Genomic DNA, 16,577 nt, shown 5'->3' with positions numbered 1-16,577 from the left:
TGGCATGAAATGAAGGAAATATGTAAAGAACACCTAGTGCAGGCAAACAGATTGTGAGTGAATGGGTAAATACTTGATCAAAACAGTACAGCTTACAGAGCTCAAGTAGGCGATACACAACGTATAACATTTCATAGCATCAAAACTGCAGAATGTTACAGTAGAACACTGCTGACCACACCACTATCATTATTAGGAATAATCATCAATAAATCTCATAAACTTGTATCATGAACAAAAACCTGGCAGTGGTATGGACAGCCGTTTTCTAGTGCCCAAGAGTACCATTAAAGAGGAACTGAAGTAAGAGGTATACGGAGGCTGCCATACTTATTTCCTTTTAATCAATACCAGTTGCCTGGAAGCCCTGCTGGTCTATTTCTCTGCAGTAGTATCTGAATAACACCTGAAACAAGCATGCAGCTAGTCTTATCAGATCTGACTTTAAAGTCTGAAACACCTGATCTGCTGCATGCTTGTTCAGGGGCTTTGGCTAACAGTATTAGAGGCAGAGGATCAGCAGGGCTGCCAAGCAACTGGTATTGCTTAAAAGGCAATAAACATGGCAGCCTCCATATACCTCTCTCTTCAGTTCCCCTTGAAAAAAGATCGTTTGAGTCAATGAACAGCAGAGCAAGCAATGACCGCACCTGTTCTATGCCTATATAAATATATAAAAAGATACAGTATAATGTTTAGTTAAAGCGGAATATAACCCTGCATTTCAACTTTGCTCTAAAACAGTGCTGTCCAACTTTGCGGGCATGGAGGGCCGTTTTTTTTTCAGACCACATGGTGGAGGGCCGGCAGACCGCAACAATCTAACCCTCCCCGGAAAAAAAAATCTAGCAGCAGAACTCCTTACTGATTTTAAGGGCAGAAATCACATTGCATGCTATATTGCAGGCCTAAAGTGCTTTAAAACATCTTGCATGTGTATACATCAATCAGGGAGTGTAATTAGAGTACTGCTTCACACTGACACACCAAAATCACTGTGTAACGCACCGCAAACAGCTGTTTGTGTAGTGGCGCCCGTGCTAGACTGGTGCGCACCATGGCCAGAGTGCAGGCCGTGGCGGTTTTCATGCCAATATGGTCGCCGGGCTGTGGTAGCTCAATGATAGAACAACAGTGACTGTCCAGCTGATCAAATATGGTCTGTCTACAATGAACCAACTACCTTATTATCTTGGGTGTGCCCCACCCCCGACACACTCATATAGCCGGCGGTCATTGCTTCATTGTGATACGCAAGCCCCTTCACTGCAGCAAGGTAATGCTCACGATGGGGAATTGGCACATGTACATGCCTTTCGTTTTGTTGTTGCAGCTGAAGTGCAGCCAGAAAAATTAGGCAGGCATGTATACGCACCAGAAAAATTAGTATAGCGGCCACTGCTAGCAGCGGCCTTCAAAATTCAGGAATCCGCCTGGAGTCCTGGACCCTGTTGGTGGTGGCGGAGAGGCAGTCAAGCAGCCTGCGGGCAGAGGTGCTGTGTGGGGAGCGACTTAGTCTTGGGGCAGACAGTCAGTCACACGGCATGCAGGCAGAGATGCTGTGTGTGGGGACTGACTTAGTCCTCGGGCAGGCCTGAGCCTGCTTTGCAGACCCGTGGTCAGATGGACAATTGACCCAACGCTGTGTGCCAGAGATGTCACCACTTGCCTTTCAACATCACGGTACAGTTTAGGTATCGCCTTTTTTGAGAAAAAAATGCGGCCTGGTATCTTCCACTGTGGTGTGTGGCTTTGCTTTTGTGTGCTGCTTTTCCTCAGGTGGTCATCCCATTGCAGTTTGTGCTTTGTAATCATGTGCCTTCGTAAGGTAGTTGTCCCTACACGGGTCTTGGTCTTTCCACGGCTCAATTTTCGGTGGCAGAGAGTACAGATGGCATTGCTGTAAGGCTTGGTGGTGTATTCTCCACAGTCAGCATGCAACGCATGAGCTGACATGAAGGAGGTACACACACTAGCACAAGGAAACAGGCTATGCCTAGTATAGTGGAGGGGAGGACTGACTCCAATACGAGATTGTGGCGCACAGAGCCGGTGCAGATCCGACAGCCACAAACAATACTTTTGCGATAACGTCTCAGCGCAAGGTAGCGCTGAGCGCATAAACCAGAACTGAGGAGATCAGGACAGGTAGACAGAATGAACGCTTGCTAGCTAGCCGCTACTTAGTGACAGCAAGCGTCCACAACAAGACAGACTGGAATGAGGCAGCCAATGCGTTGCAGCGATGGCGTGCCTCACAAAGACAGGACAGGATAGTCAGGAAATAGCAGGATCGAGATAGATGAACGTAACACAGACAAAAATACAATAAGTATGTTTTCCTAGCGTATTACAATTACAGCTATCAATGAAACTATTTGTAACGTCTGACTAACATATGTATATATCGGCAATGAACCGATATATGACATAAGCAGGAACACTGACTTAGACTGGAGCAATACAGGGAACAGGACTCAGAAGGATTCGCTATCTCTTCGCAGAGATGAACGCAATCCACAAACGGTAACAGAACAGGATTCAGAAGGATTCGTTATCTCTTTGCAGAGATGAACGCAATCCACAAACAGAACCAGGAGCAGGGTAACTACCTCAGCACGGGTGATCACGGTACGCGCGACCTACCAAAACGTGCTGGAAAGCTGACTAACTGCACACAGGATATAAACAGTTTGTGTACGTATACATCAGCGACACTGATGTATCAACGTAACACGAATACAAGGAAAATAATAAACGTGCTGGTATGCATATATATTGGCAAAGAACCAATATATGATGCAAAGACCAGCAAAGTATCTTTAGAACAAGAAACACGATCGGGGGCCGAAGCGACAGCAAGACAGGCTTAAACTGAAGCTATGAAAACCCGAGGAGTCCTGCAGGAAGCAGATCTTTATACTGAGGTCATCCAATGGGAGCAGACATGCAGATTCCCACACAGGTGAATGATAATCAGTCACAAGCTGACAGCAGGGAAAGGCAGACAAAGCTATGCAGCTTGCATGGAAAGAGATCAGAACTGCCTGAGCTGCAGCACTACTACTTCCAGCAATACCTGCTGCAGCAGCGATCATGACAATTGCTCTCATCTGAGGCAGACACACAAAAAAAATTCCACACCACTGAGCCCTGGGGTGATGGCACTTTGGTGGTGGTGGCCGACTGAGTGTTAAGTGGGGTGCCAGAATCAGAGCAAGAGGAGGAAGATATGTCACGCTTACGTGCGGAAGCTGAGAAAGATAAGGTGTTCTGTGTTAAATAGTCAACTTCGTCCTGACAATATTGGGGGTTGATGGCACGTGCCTTCTTCTGAACACTGTACTTTGGTCGAGGGCAGCACAAATTCACGACAGCGCAACCTCGAACAGACCTGTCAGTTGGCCTGCCTCTGCCTTTTGCTTTGTCCATATTAAGGGGGATGAAGTGAAAGGTATGCACTGACTTGACTAATACAATGTGCAGTCACACAGGTGCAGTTAACAGGTATGCACGGAGTGGTATATCACACTGCGTGCACTCACGTAGGTAGGTGGGTGCACTGAACACAACAGGTAGGTATATGCCGTGATGGGTATTATAATGTGCACCTGTCACACACAGACAGGTACCGGACAGGTACATTGACACTGCGTGCGCTCACGTAGGAAGGTGGGTGCACTGAACACAACAGGTAGGTATATGCAGTGATGGGTATTACAATGTGCACCTGTCACACACAGACAGGTACCGGACAGGCACAGTGACACTGCTTGCGCTCACGTAGGTAGGTGGGTGCACTAAACACAACAGGTAGGTATATGCAGTGATGGGTATTACAATGTGCACCTGTCACACACAGACAGGTACCGGACAGGCACAGTGACACTGCGTGCGCTCACGTAGGAAGGTGGGTGCACTGAACACAACAGGTAGGTATATGCAGTGATGGGTATTACAATGTGCACCTGTCACACACAGACAGGCACTGGACAGGCACAGCGACACTGCTTGCGCTCACGTAGGTAGGTGGGTGCACTAAACACAACAGGTAGGTATATGCAGTGATGGGTATTACAATGTGCACCTGTCACACACAGACAGGTACCGGACAGGCACAGTGACACTGCGTGCGCTCACATAGGTAGGTGGGTGCACTGTGAACAACAGGTAGGTAGGTATATGCAGTGATGGGTATTACATTGTGCACCTGTCACACACACAAGTAGTCACTGAATGTGCTGGGCCTGGCAGTGGCACACACAATAGGAATTACCAAGGCTGTCTATGCAGCACAAGTGTCAGTGGGACACACACACACAAAAAATTGGATCACAAGAACAAGATTAGCTCTTAAAAGAGCTGTTGAGGGGTGCTTTTTTTTTAGCAATAAGAATCAGCAAGGAGCAAGCTAACAAGAGCCTAACTAAGCTTTCCCTATGAGAGTCTGCAGCAGCTTTCCCTTCTCTAATTACTGCAGGCACACGAATGAGTCCAATGCCTGACGCTGCATGCCTTTTATAAGGGGGAGGAGTGGCTCCAGGAGGGAGTGTAGCCTGATTGGCTACAATGTGCCTGCTGACTGTGATATAGAGGGTCAAAGTTAACCCTAATGATGTAGTATAGGAAGCAAATCGAATCGCCATAAAGTTTCCGCGAACCACCGAAATTCGCCAGGAACCGTTCGCCGGCGAACCGTTCGGGCCATCTCTAGCAACTGGTTCAGACGTCCGTCTAAACCAGCCCAAAAGGTCTTAACAGTAGTCGTGCCAGAGAACCATGGACCTCAATGCAAATTTTAAATCCCCTCCCCAAAGCATTGTATGTGTGATAATCACATGATACGAATGACCAAATCTGTTTCTACAAGGACAGGTAGTGTGAGAGAGGTGTAAGCAGAGGAAAAGATAGGATTTGTAAATAATTACCACTATTCAGATCACATATAAAAGTGATAATTACACTACAGCACCAATACAGCACAATCAGCAACAGAAGGGCCCATTTGACCCCTCAGGTTCAGAGACTGAAAGGGCTGGCTATGAGAATGAAATACACAGAATTTCTCTGCAAGTATATATTGATTTGACATACTGTGATTATACAGAGAATATTGTATAACTGAGTAAACATTTATATATAATTACTTTTGTAATGTATCCTAATTCAAAGTTAGCAATAAAAGTTATAAAGACATACAATATCAATGGTGATTGAAACATGATTTGCTTGACAGGTAAGTGTCCCATCCTTGGTATCTAACAGTAGAAGGAGTTCTGCAGGATAATAAGACTTGTGTCTACATTCCACCCACCACACAAACGCTCTGAGAGATAAAGCGCACCCATGACAGTTGTCGTAGTCAGACTTGTTTTGTATTTGAAGTGTTTTCAAGACACTCTTTTAGCTGTCCCCCAAATCAAAGTCTTATTCCAGCTTAGAAATGACTCTCGTCACAGGTAAGCCAGCTGATACAAGGCATGTTCAGTCAGCACCACTGACACTCTGTCTTGTCAGGGCCTGTTACACCAGGGCGTTACGAGACCAAAAGAAGGTAAGGCGTCAGGATCAAAGGAGTCTATATCCACAATGCTAATACTACATCCGTGCCCCAGAGCAGCAATGGACATCACTAAATGCACAATACTCCCTCATAAGTATGGGAGCAACTTTGTTCCAGACAACTGTGTGTCATTTACCTGACAGATAAAGCAAACATGGAGTATACAAATGGAAACATATACTGTAGCAGACATATAGAAGACGGTTCTCCTATAGTTAATGCAACTGCTTCATTTAGTGAGGGAGTGAATAAAAACTGCAGAAATATGAAGTCAGAATATTTGTAATAACTGAATACAAGCAAGAAGCAAGGTACGCATAGCAATTAATATCATGCAGCTATAAAATTTTTATGAATACAAAAGAAGTAACTGTTATATGTACTGCTATGGGCTGATTAATAGCTGTAGATCAGTTATCTACTTTGACAGTATATGCCTATGTTCCCCTAATTGCCCCTTGCTGGGAACTATCAACTCATCACTCACTGTGTCCAGTAGCAGGGTTGTTAAAATATCAGAGAACCTTTTTCCTTTGCGGAATGACTCAAACGTGAAAATCTTTGAGGCTGGAGTTGTGACAGGTGGTCCTAAGCATCTGAGCTCCCTACAAGTCTGAGATGGGAGTTAGACATGTGGAATAATTATTGCAATTTCAAAAGGAAGTATGCCACTGAACACTCAAAATATTGGATATGATAAAATGTCACCTTTATCAGGACTTCTTAAAATCCATCATATGACACAGTTGTGTTCAAACATCACATCCAACATTGTAGAACAGCTGGCAACCAATAAGGATAAGGTGGTGCTAAGAAACTATGCTCTTGGGCTGGACTCTCTGATTCTTAATCCTCTGGAGCTTTACCCTGCACCTCCTTATCTTCCTGGGCGGGGTCCTGCAACTCATTATCCTTCGGGACCGGACCCTGCACCTCTTTATCCTCTTGGGTGGGGCCCTGCAACTCGTTATCCTTCTAGACCAGACCCTGCACCTCTTGATCCTCTTGGGTGGGACCCTGCAACTCGTTATCCTTCTAGACCAGACCCTGCACCTCTTAATTCTCTTGGGTGGGACCCTGCAACTCGTTATCCTTCTAGACCAGACCCTGCACCTCTTAATCCTCTTGGGTGGGACCCTGCAACTCGTTATCCTTCTAGACCAGACCCTGCACCTCTTAATTCTCTTGGGTGGGACCCTGCAACTCATTATCCTTCTAGACCAGACCCTGCACCTCTTGATCCTCTTGGGTGGGACCCTGCAACTCGTTATCCTTCTAGACCAGACCCTGCACCTCTTGATCCTCTTGGGTGGGACCTTGCAACTAGTTATCCTTCTAGACCAAACCCTGCACCTCTTGATCCTCTTGGGTGGGACCTTGCAACTAGTTATCCTTCTAGACCAAACCCTGCACCTCTTGATCCTCTTGGGTGGGACCCTGCAACTCGTTATCCTTCTGGACCGGACCCTGCACCTCCTTTGCAACCGATTTATGTGTAGTTCAAATAACATCAGTAATACTGATTAGATGTTAAATTTAATTAATAATAATAATGATTTTAATAATATTTTAGTATAAATCTGTCTCTTTGCATGTAAGGTGTTGCTTACTAAAAGTTTAGTGCCTAACTGTGAGGAAAACTACCCCATGGGACCTTGTGTAATGGCGGATGCCTACCCAAACAATAGAATGGTTAGGCACCATCCTAATCACTTATGTGACACTGGCTAATGCCATTTATTCAGCAGGAAAATCCATACACCCTGTGATTTCTATTCTTTAAAGAGCGAGTGTGATATTACCATCAGTATTCAGCTTCCTTCTATCCCAATAGTACTTCATATTGGTAGCGTGTGTAATGAGCTGGAAAATTTCGTTTTCATTCCTATTTCAGTGAACTCCTTTGAAAACTGCTCCCAGTGCTACACACATGTTGAAATGTAATTACAAAAATAAGCCAAAAAAATGTACCTTCAATTGATCAGACTGTGGAAACACTATGATATCTGGACGTGATCTTGCTTATTTTTTACAATATACCATACTATAACATACCACACAAACTGATAGTAAAACAAACCTTTGAGAAATAATCTGTGAAAGTGTTCAATAAGAGATTGAAATGAAGCGTTACATTTATGAATGTAGCATCTTTTGCATAAACACAAGAAGGGGTACTCGAGGTTTTATGTGCCTGGAGGAGCAGCTCTGCTCTAAATCACCAGCAGCAATTCATTTCTCCAAAGAGATTAAGCCAAGGTGCTGTTGTTATGGTAACAGTCTTTGCCTATCACGATCTGTCTTCACCGGGCTCCAATAACCTATTCACTGCCAGTGCCATCTACAATGCACAAGAACAAGGCAGTACTAAAACAGGTGAAGGGAGCATAGTATGCTAGCTTCACATACATCACAGCAATAATACAATAACAATATCACGAATAAAACTTCATGAATATTTAGGGTTTTCTCTCTGTGAAAAAGCACAAAATGAATTCTAGGTTACTGTAAAAGTATTTTGCCATCTTTACAATTATGTTTTATTGCCAACTTAGTACAAACAAAAAAAGCTGCTCTGTTTAAGACATCTGATTTTAACTTTTAGGGGCAGAAATGGATGAAGGCATCATAAGGCCCTAGGCAAGATAGCAGTTTTTCTCACCACTGATGATCACCTGGCTCTTTTAGTAAGATTTGGTGGGGGCTAGCATCCACCCGGCCCCTAGACTTTCTTCAGGCCCCAGGCAACTGCCTAGGTTTGCCTTGTGGATGATCTGGCTCTGTTTAGAGGTGAATAAGAAACGAGCTAATACATTTGCAGAATGAACATGCACTCACCTGGTACACAGAGAAATGTGTACAATGATTAGAAAATGGGAATTCTACATGGATATAATGACATGATTGCACTGGTCTCTGAAAAATGTACACTTTTTTGAAAGGCCCTCCCCATTGCAGTGACAGTTTTGGTTACTTTTACTGTCTACTCAGGTGATATATGTGAATCAGGTGGTTTCCGTTGTGCATGCACAGACTGCGTAGTGACTGAGTTGGGCGCCGTTATAACACTAGTGCTGTAGTCTGTGGCCCGTACACAGGTAATTCCGGGTTCCAGTTGCTATGGCCGCTGGGAATTTCAGCGGCAGCAAGGTGAGCTGTCACTTGCTCACCCTGCGCCCATCTCACCAGTGGTGTACATCTATGTACGCGATATACAGGTACTACTGCAGTTTGCAGTTTTGGTGGTGCAATAGCTTAGGCACAGAAGAACACAGAACTCTTATGATGCTCTTCTGAAGTTCATCTTCAGGACTCCTTGTCAGCCGTACGTATACTAAATGCCTTCACTATCCCTTAGGGCCCATTTCCACTAGGGTGTCACATCCATTTCAAAGCTGGACGTGGCACCCATTCTGATGCAATTCCACATCCAATTCCCTCGGCTTTGTATGGCTGTGGGAATGTGGATACAATACAATACAATACAATGACATTTGTAAAGCGCTTTTCTCCCATAGGACTCAAAGCGCATAGTTGTGTCTCAGATTAATACAGGGTTTCAGGCTGGGTTGTGTTACAGAGGAGATAGTCAGATGTTCATGAATGCCAGACTGAAGAGGTAGGTTTTCAGTTTAGACTTAAATGCTTCCAGGGATGGAGCTGTCCTGATTGGGTGTGGCAGGGAGTTCCAAAGTGTAGGGGCAGCATGACAAAAGGCTCTGTCTTCAAAGGTTTTGAGGTGTACTCTAGGGGTGACCAAGGTGTTACGTCCTTTTGATCTAAGATTGTGGGGGGTGTGATGCAGTTGCAACAAGTCCTTCAGGTATCCAGGGCCCAGATTGTGCAAGGATTTGAATGTCAGTAAGCCAATCTTAAACAGAATTATCCATTTTATCGGTAGCCAGTGGAGTGAGCACAGGGTTGGTGTTATGTGGCAATGGCGGGGTTGGCTCGTTAACAGCCTTGCGCGGCATTCTGTACTAATTGCAGGCGGCGTAAGTTTTTCTTATGCAGGCCTGTGTAGAGGACGTTGCAGTAGTCAAACCTAATGTGGTGTCCCCCCCCCCCCCCCCCCCCAAAAAAAAAAAATGCAGCAAGCCATAATTTTTCCCCAGCCTGAGATTCAGAAACAGCCTATTAATGGAAGTAGTAACGATCAGAGATCACAAAACAGTCTACAGCAGTTTTAAGAGAATAATTACATCATATAAAAACAATTGCATTTTACAATAGGTTACTCCATTTCAGCCTCACCAACTGAAAAGCTGCACTACTTTTGTTTGTGACGAGAGTTATACTTTAAAGGATAACTGAAATCTAAAAGCAGTATTTGCAGAATATATTAAAACTATTCCCTGATCAATAATTCAAATAATTTTTTTGACCATTTTCAATGTGCAGGAAAAGCTGACATTCAGTGCTTAGAAGGGTTTGCCTACAGGTTCTGAACAGTTAAAATACCTTTTTTACTGCTAAAGCCCCACTGACAAGTTTACATACCTGAGAGCAGCAGCTACAGTACTGATCGATCCTCAGGGGAGGTACTTTAGAACGCTAACATGGTTTTGGAGTGGACAAAGATTACAACATCTGTCAGATTTTAATTGCTGCCTCTATCCCTGTTGGAGAAACCTCCATTCATTTCCTGTTCTTGGTGATGCTGTCACCGGGACACAAATTGATTGAAAAGTTTCAGTGGGATTACAGACAGTAAAAAAAAACCTTCAAAGATGTTTTAACTCTTTCCTGCACTACTAATGAATGTTTTACTGATGAATCTGCGCTGGAGAGATTTCACCTGCCTCCTTGCTCTATCTGGCCTGATACTTGAAAGGAGATCCTCACAGCCAAGATACCAACATGTTTTAGAGTTGGTTTACATCATATGTTAGCAAGCCTCCACTATTATTGTGTTTTTGTTATTATTATTATTATTACTGCAAGAAAAACATTCCGTTTGACTTGTTTTGCTAAATATTTACACGACATACCATCTATGTATCACAACAAATGGTTACAATGTTTTTTGGGGTTTTTTTTAAACAGATTGTCACTACTAAACATGCTAGCAGGATTCACAGTGGAGAGCAAATATCTTCCGCTTTACGTTAAGTAGATGTCCTCAAATCTGTAATTTCCATATGGTTACGATGCAAGCTGTAAAGCATGTGTGCAGCCTTCTTAAATCGGACTTGAACTCGGAACTTCCTCTCTGTTCTTGAAGATAAGCAACAGCATAATAACCCAAAATTAAAGTAAAACATTTCTTTGTTACAGCTGATCTAAATTCTGCAATAAAGCTGCAGTGTGTATACCCTCCTGCTTTCATGGAAGCAGACATAAGGTTAACATCCTGTTTTTACAAATTAGCTGTTCTGCCAACGCAGCTGAGGGATCAAATTATAGTGGTGATTAGTCACAGATGAGGGCGAATTAGACAGGCTAAACTTTCTAAATACATAGAGGGTGCATTTCTCTCCGTTTTCCTTCTGTCCTGTGCAAAAGTTCAGGTGTACTTTAAGGTGCCCATTAATGATCCAGTTTCCTAGAAACAATTGTTTGGGCCCACCAACAGAGAGGAAAAGTATAAGCAATCTGATCAGACTAAAAGAATCGTTTCCAAATTCAGATTGACAGAACAATCCATACAATGATCATTTGTAGTCAAACGACACCATTATCAGTACCCAATCTGAGTGATCATATGGCCAAATGTTTGAGATGATTGTACCATTAATAGGCACCTTGCTCAGATGAACTATCTTGCTATACAAACTTAAGATTTGTTTAATTGTAAAGAGTACGGTACTAGTGGTTACACAATAAATATAGCAACTATTGTGCAGTAGGAGCAGCTCTGCCATGTGATACCAGAACAGATTATCCAGCTTGTTTTAGCTTTGGATCAGATAGAAAACCAAGTAGAGAAGAGTCAGAACCTGCAGCATATTTGTATTGCTGTCCGTGTCCATGCTGGAGAGATGTTCCCTCTCTTCCTGTTTTAAGATGGACAATAAGTAAAATGTTTTCAGCAAGTACTCCAGAAACAACAAACATTTTACAAATGATCAAATGCTTTCTCCTGGTACTAGAAAGTGTTTTATTGCTGTCTGTGTGTCTGTCAGAGAGATGGAGAGAATCCACTTTACTACCCGTTCTTGATGATTCTAAAACTGTGATAGGAAGTATGGGGAGGTCTCACCAGCAAGGGAGTACCAGATGAATCGGCGCAGGGAGACTTGGGCGCAGGATACAGCTGGTATATGGCTTATCCCGCTGCTGCACAAGTTCCCGGCAACGTTAATAACTATTCCCTCTCTAGGTCCACTTGGATGGTGGGGAATGATATAATTCGGATTCCAGCTATTGCTGGCGGCGCTGAAGTTACTTACTGTGCACCGCTATAGCCGTAATTCCTATTTCGGTCTATGGTGGCGCCGGCTGCACCCAAATCTCCTGCGCTGGATTGCGAGTGTTTGCCGGCCAGGACCCAGACAACAGTAATATTCATAATAAAAGCAGTTCATATCTCAAACAATATTTAACCATGCGCTGACCTCTTTAGCAAACTAATGTTTTGTGACAGGCTACAGATTTGCTTTTTAATAGTGCTTTACCATCTCCAGTCTCTCCTAGTTGAAAAGAATACATCCATGAATTTTTACCTTCTCCATCACCTGATCACCCCTTTGGCACTATAAGGCAGACTGGATTGGTGAAGCACTCCAAGGAGTGTGAACTGAGGAGTCCAAGATGAATGTACTTCTACTCACCACTATGCAAATATATTGGTCACTACCTGTTCCAACAGTAGTCAATGTGATACATGCAGATGATGTATGCTTCAGGGCCTACTTTCCCACTACCTCACATCAATTAATAAGATTATGTGCAAGGGATTATGGGAGGAGGTCCAAATGAGGTATCACTCGCAACATAGTATAAGTAAATAAGGTCCTGGAACGAGTCCAAGATAAACACTAAAAGAAAATCTACCTACTAACCACATTCATAACATTCAAGCACAATGTTTGTGTATGTTTTCTTTATGACATAGACTCTGCACAAAGAAAATCAAACTGAGAATGAAAGCTAGTTCATTGCTAGGATAAGCATATTTATGGAATAAATGTATTAAACCAGTTGCTCCCTGATCAATATTGCAATTATAATGCATTACTGAAGACCCCTTGCCTGTTTTGTTTAGCAACATTTCTCCCCAGCAGCCTGTATATTATTTCCGCTGCTTATCAGCACTAATATCTCTGTATCCCTTTGTGAATCTCACCATAGTTAGAGCTGCGTCCAGAATACTATGCAGCACATGAAAGTTGTGCCAACTAAATGGCTGGACTCCATCTCTCAGGCACAGTGCCATAGATGCCCCTGGCTGGAAACGCCACTCTCTCTCAGGAGGAAACTCGCAGTACTTAGTGTAGTCAGCCGCAGTGACCCCTTTTCCCAAAACATGTGAGATGTGCTGAATGATATGAAACCAGTAATTCCCCACCCATGTGGCACAGTGCCATAGGGGCCTGTTGATGCCTCTGGTAGTGAGCCCCCTGCCCTTTACAGATCAGCTTCTATGAAGTAGAATAAGCCGCAGCACATAAAAGCCCAAACAGATTGGTTGGTCCTGTCCTGTAGAGCATGGTGCCATTGGGGCCCACTGTTGGAGGCACTGCTGCCTCTGGTGAATAAACACCCCAACAGACAGCACTGCCTCCAGCACCAGGCCCACTTCTTTTTCCAGCCAATGTAAATATGTCAGGTTTACAAACATATCCATCCTATTGCCCCAATAGTCATACACAAGTTGACGGAAAAGTTGAAAATCCTGGCTGCTCCCTGCCCTTCCAACACATGACAAAACAGTATTGTACATTCATGATCAAATATTGGGAATGTCCTAGTTGTCAACAGAACTTCTATAGCTTCAGTATTAAGATTTGATTGCCTAATTTATTAATAGCTTTGTACAATGTATGCCTAGCTTAATGTGACACCGCAACAATAAATGTAAGTCATTGTTCAGGATACCCAATTTTACGCTAATTATCTTAGTCTCTGCATCCCTAGATCCTGATATTCTGAGTAGCTGTAGACCAGTTTCCAACCTCCCCTTTCTGGGAAAAGTTATTGAGAAGGCTGCATACCTCCAACTTGAAGCCAGGCTCTCAAAAAACAACATATTTGACTCCCTACAATCTGGTTTCAAAAAGCACCACAGCTGTGAAACAGCCCTTGTCCAGATTTGCAGTGATCTGCTCATGGCCAGAGACAGAGGCGAGGGTACCATCCGGATACTGCTCAATCTCTCAGCAGCTTTTGATACCATTGACCATGAAATCTTGCTTAACAGGCTGCAAGAGTACTATGGCATTGATGGCAGAAGCGTAGCGATAGGTGTTGCAGAGGTTGCGACCACATCAGGGCCGTTGGGCCCAGCCTCAACAACAGTATTATCTCTTTATTGGTCCTATGCTGGTAATAATCATTTCTATACATGCGTATCAATTGTTATATACTGTACAGTGTGCTTAGGGGGGCCCAGTGTAAACTTGCACCTGGGCCTGTAGCTCCTTAGCTATGCCACTGATTGATGGCTTAGTCCTCCAATGGTTCTCTTCCTTCCTGGCTAGAAGAACACAAAGGGTAGGCCTTGGGGTCTTTCCAGTCCAACCCTGTCCCACAAAAATATGGTGTGCCCCAGGCTCAATACTATCCCCTTTTGTTGTTTACCATATACATGCTGCCCCTCGGTAACCTTTAGTAAAGTTCCTCTTGTACAACATAACATTTACTCACGACTAAGTAACCCTTTAAAACTAACAGTGTAAAATGGTTTACTGATCTCTTTAATATATATAAAGTTTAAAGTAAAACTATGTTTTTTTATAAAAATGATTTTATCTGTTTTATTAAAAATGTTCCTTTTCCTGTAAACAAAAGCAATCTAACATCAGAGACTTGGACTGTTTTTCATAACTGCGACTCGGTACAGGAAAATAAGATAGTGGGAGGCCAGGAATGGAGAGGAAATAGGATGAGCTGTGCAGCAGGTGAGAGCACTCGGCACTCCTCGGAGAAGTGTAACCACCAGCTGAGCCGCTGCAACCAAATCATTTCTGCCTCAGTCAAGTTTATACGTTTCACTAAGGATAATATTTTATATGTATAAATGCAGTATAAAATATGGATTTCATAAGGCTATACAGTATTAAAAAAAATATATAGCAGCGATGCCTCTGTATGTACAAAAGAGTGGATTGTGGTATTTAGGTTCTGCATCAAAGACATATAATAGTTTAAAGTGTACCTAGGGTGACATGGTGAGATAGACATGTATGCACAGTGCCAAGCACACAAATAATGAACGCTTTGTTTCTTTTCTTCGTTTTTTCTGCCTGAAAGAGTTAAACTTCAGGTATGCAAGTGACAGTTTCTCTCCAATCGGGGACTAATCAGACTCTATAGGGTTGTGCTCACTGATAAGACAATGCAGCCATAAAGCTCTTGCCTGCAGAGAACAGCTTCTGAGTGCAGAGTAGGGATTGGTCGATAGTTTATATATTTTGGATTAGAACTCTCAGACTTTGTGAAAGACTGTATCAGTCAGTTGAGACAATACAGTAGAATCTCATTATAGTAAACCTCTGGCTATAGTAAATGCTGTCCCTAAGTCCCACCCAGTGAGTCTACTATATCAGAATTCATCATACATTGTATATAAACTACTTTGCCAGGTTCCTTGAAGTTTACTATAAAGGGATTCTACTGTACAACATTAAACCTACAGTACTTTTTTTAGCTTATACACAGAAAATAAAACTGAGATTCTAAGAAAAAAAAATAAAGAAAAAGAAATAAATAGGAGTAAGAGATAGATACAATTGTTTACCTCATCAGTTTATTTTCACCTCGAGTTTCCATTAAAGAGCACAATTAATCAGCAAGTAAAGCCAGCCAGAAAACTAGTTTGGACCAATGTAGAAGCCTGTCCTGGCAGAGCTTCAGGGGAGTAAAAGATAGAATATCTACTCAGTTTACCTTTAAAGTGTACCTGAAATCCCACTCTAATCAAAAGCCATGTCAAAATAATGCAATATCACTTTAGAAGAAGGTTTATATACATGCAATAAAGATTCCTGGGTCTGTCTGGATAGAGCTTCATATACTCACACTACTGTATCATTATTGGGCAGCCAGCATAATCATTCAGTAAAATAGGATGAGCCAACTGACCCACTTAAGTGTCCTTGTGAACCTATAATCTCTTCATTTTTTCAGTGGAAGGAGTCGTTGAATATACTTTTAATGTGATGTTGTTATAAAGGTTTTAAGTGTATTGTTCATATATACCAGTATATATAAGTATTGTGGACAATGCAAGGCTGCATAGTGCTTGAGGAGCACATGCAGTACATGGGGATGGATTGAAGAGAGGCTTTTCTATCTTAACACTGCTTCTTCTACTACTCTTAACCGCTGCACTGAAAATAAGAACAAGACTCTTATCGCGGATTTCACACTCAATAGTCAGATGATTGTCTCTTGGCTTGTGGCAGCACTGGCAGCTCTTGTCTGCTTTGTACGCTGTTCACTTAACTCCTACAATACATTTTTTGCTGCTGAACAGATTTCAGTGTCAACAAGGAAAAAAAATGGAATAGACTTTTAAAATGTATAGAAAGTACCGCCATATATTCTTATGCGCTTTATCTGTATGGCTGGGGATACATAAGCAATAATGTACTGTACCTGCCTGCAACAGAGACAAACATTTAGTGGTAAGTTTAAGATAGATAGGGGATAATCTCTGATAACTATGTATATGAAATAACAGGGCACTGGTACTGAGGGAGATATGGCACCCTGATGGTTGAGCTTCCTCATCCAGATGAACAGGATAGGGCCTAATTAACTAAAGCATCTTCTGAATCACTAAGGCATCTCAACTGGGGATGCCATAAGTTAGTGATGGCTAACCTTGGCACTCCAGCTGTGGTGGAAC

The 16,577-nt window shown here is 42.9% G+C and overlaps 1 protein-coding gene across 2 annotated transcripts in view; it reads right to left on the bottom strand.

Annotated features, from left to right (window-relative positions):
• The window catches only part of MAML3 (mastermind like transcriptional coactivator 3), a 456,887-nt gene that overhangs the window by 170,160 nt on the left and 270,150 nt on the right, over positions 1–16,577 (bottom strand). Inside the window, exon 1 of one of the 2 annotated variants that reach the window (XM_068279634.1) lies at positions 15,465–15,525. The exons of the other annotated variant lie outside the window; for it this stretch is intronic. The gene's annotated coding sequence lies outside the window, so the exon portion shown is untranslated. Of the gene's footprint in view, positions 1–15,464; positions 15,526–16,577 lie in introns of those variants that run through there. 2 annotated transcript variants of the gene reach the window in all.

This window comes from Hyperolius riggenbachi, chromosome 1, assembly GCF_040937935.1.
Source record: "Hyperolius riggenbachi isolate aHypRig1 chromosome 1, aHypRig1.pri, whole genome shotgun sequence".
NCBI classification, from domain to species: domain Eukaryota; kingdom Metazoa; phylum Chordata; class Amphibia; order Anura; family Hyperoliidae; genus Hyperolius; species Hyperolius riggenbachi.
This window is presented reverse-complemented; position numbering and strand designations above follow the sequence as displayed.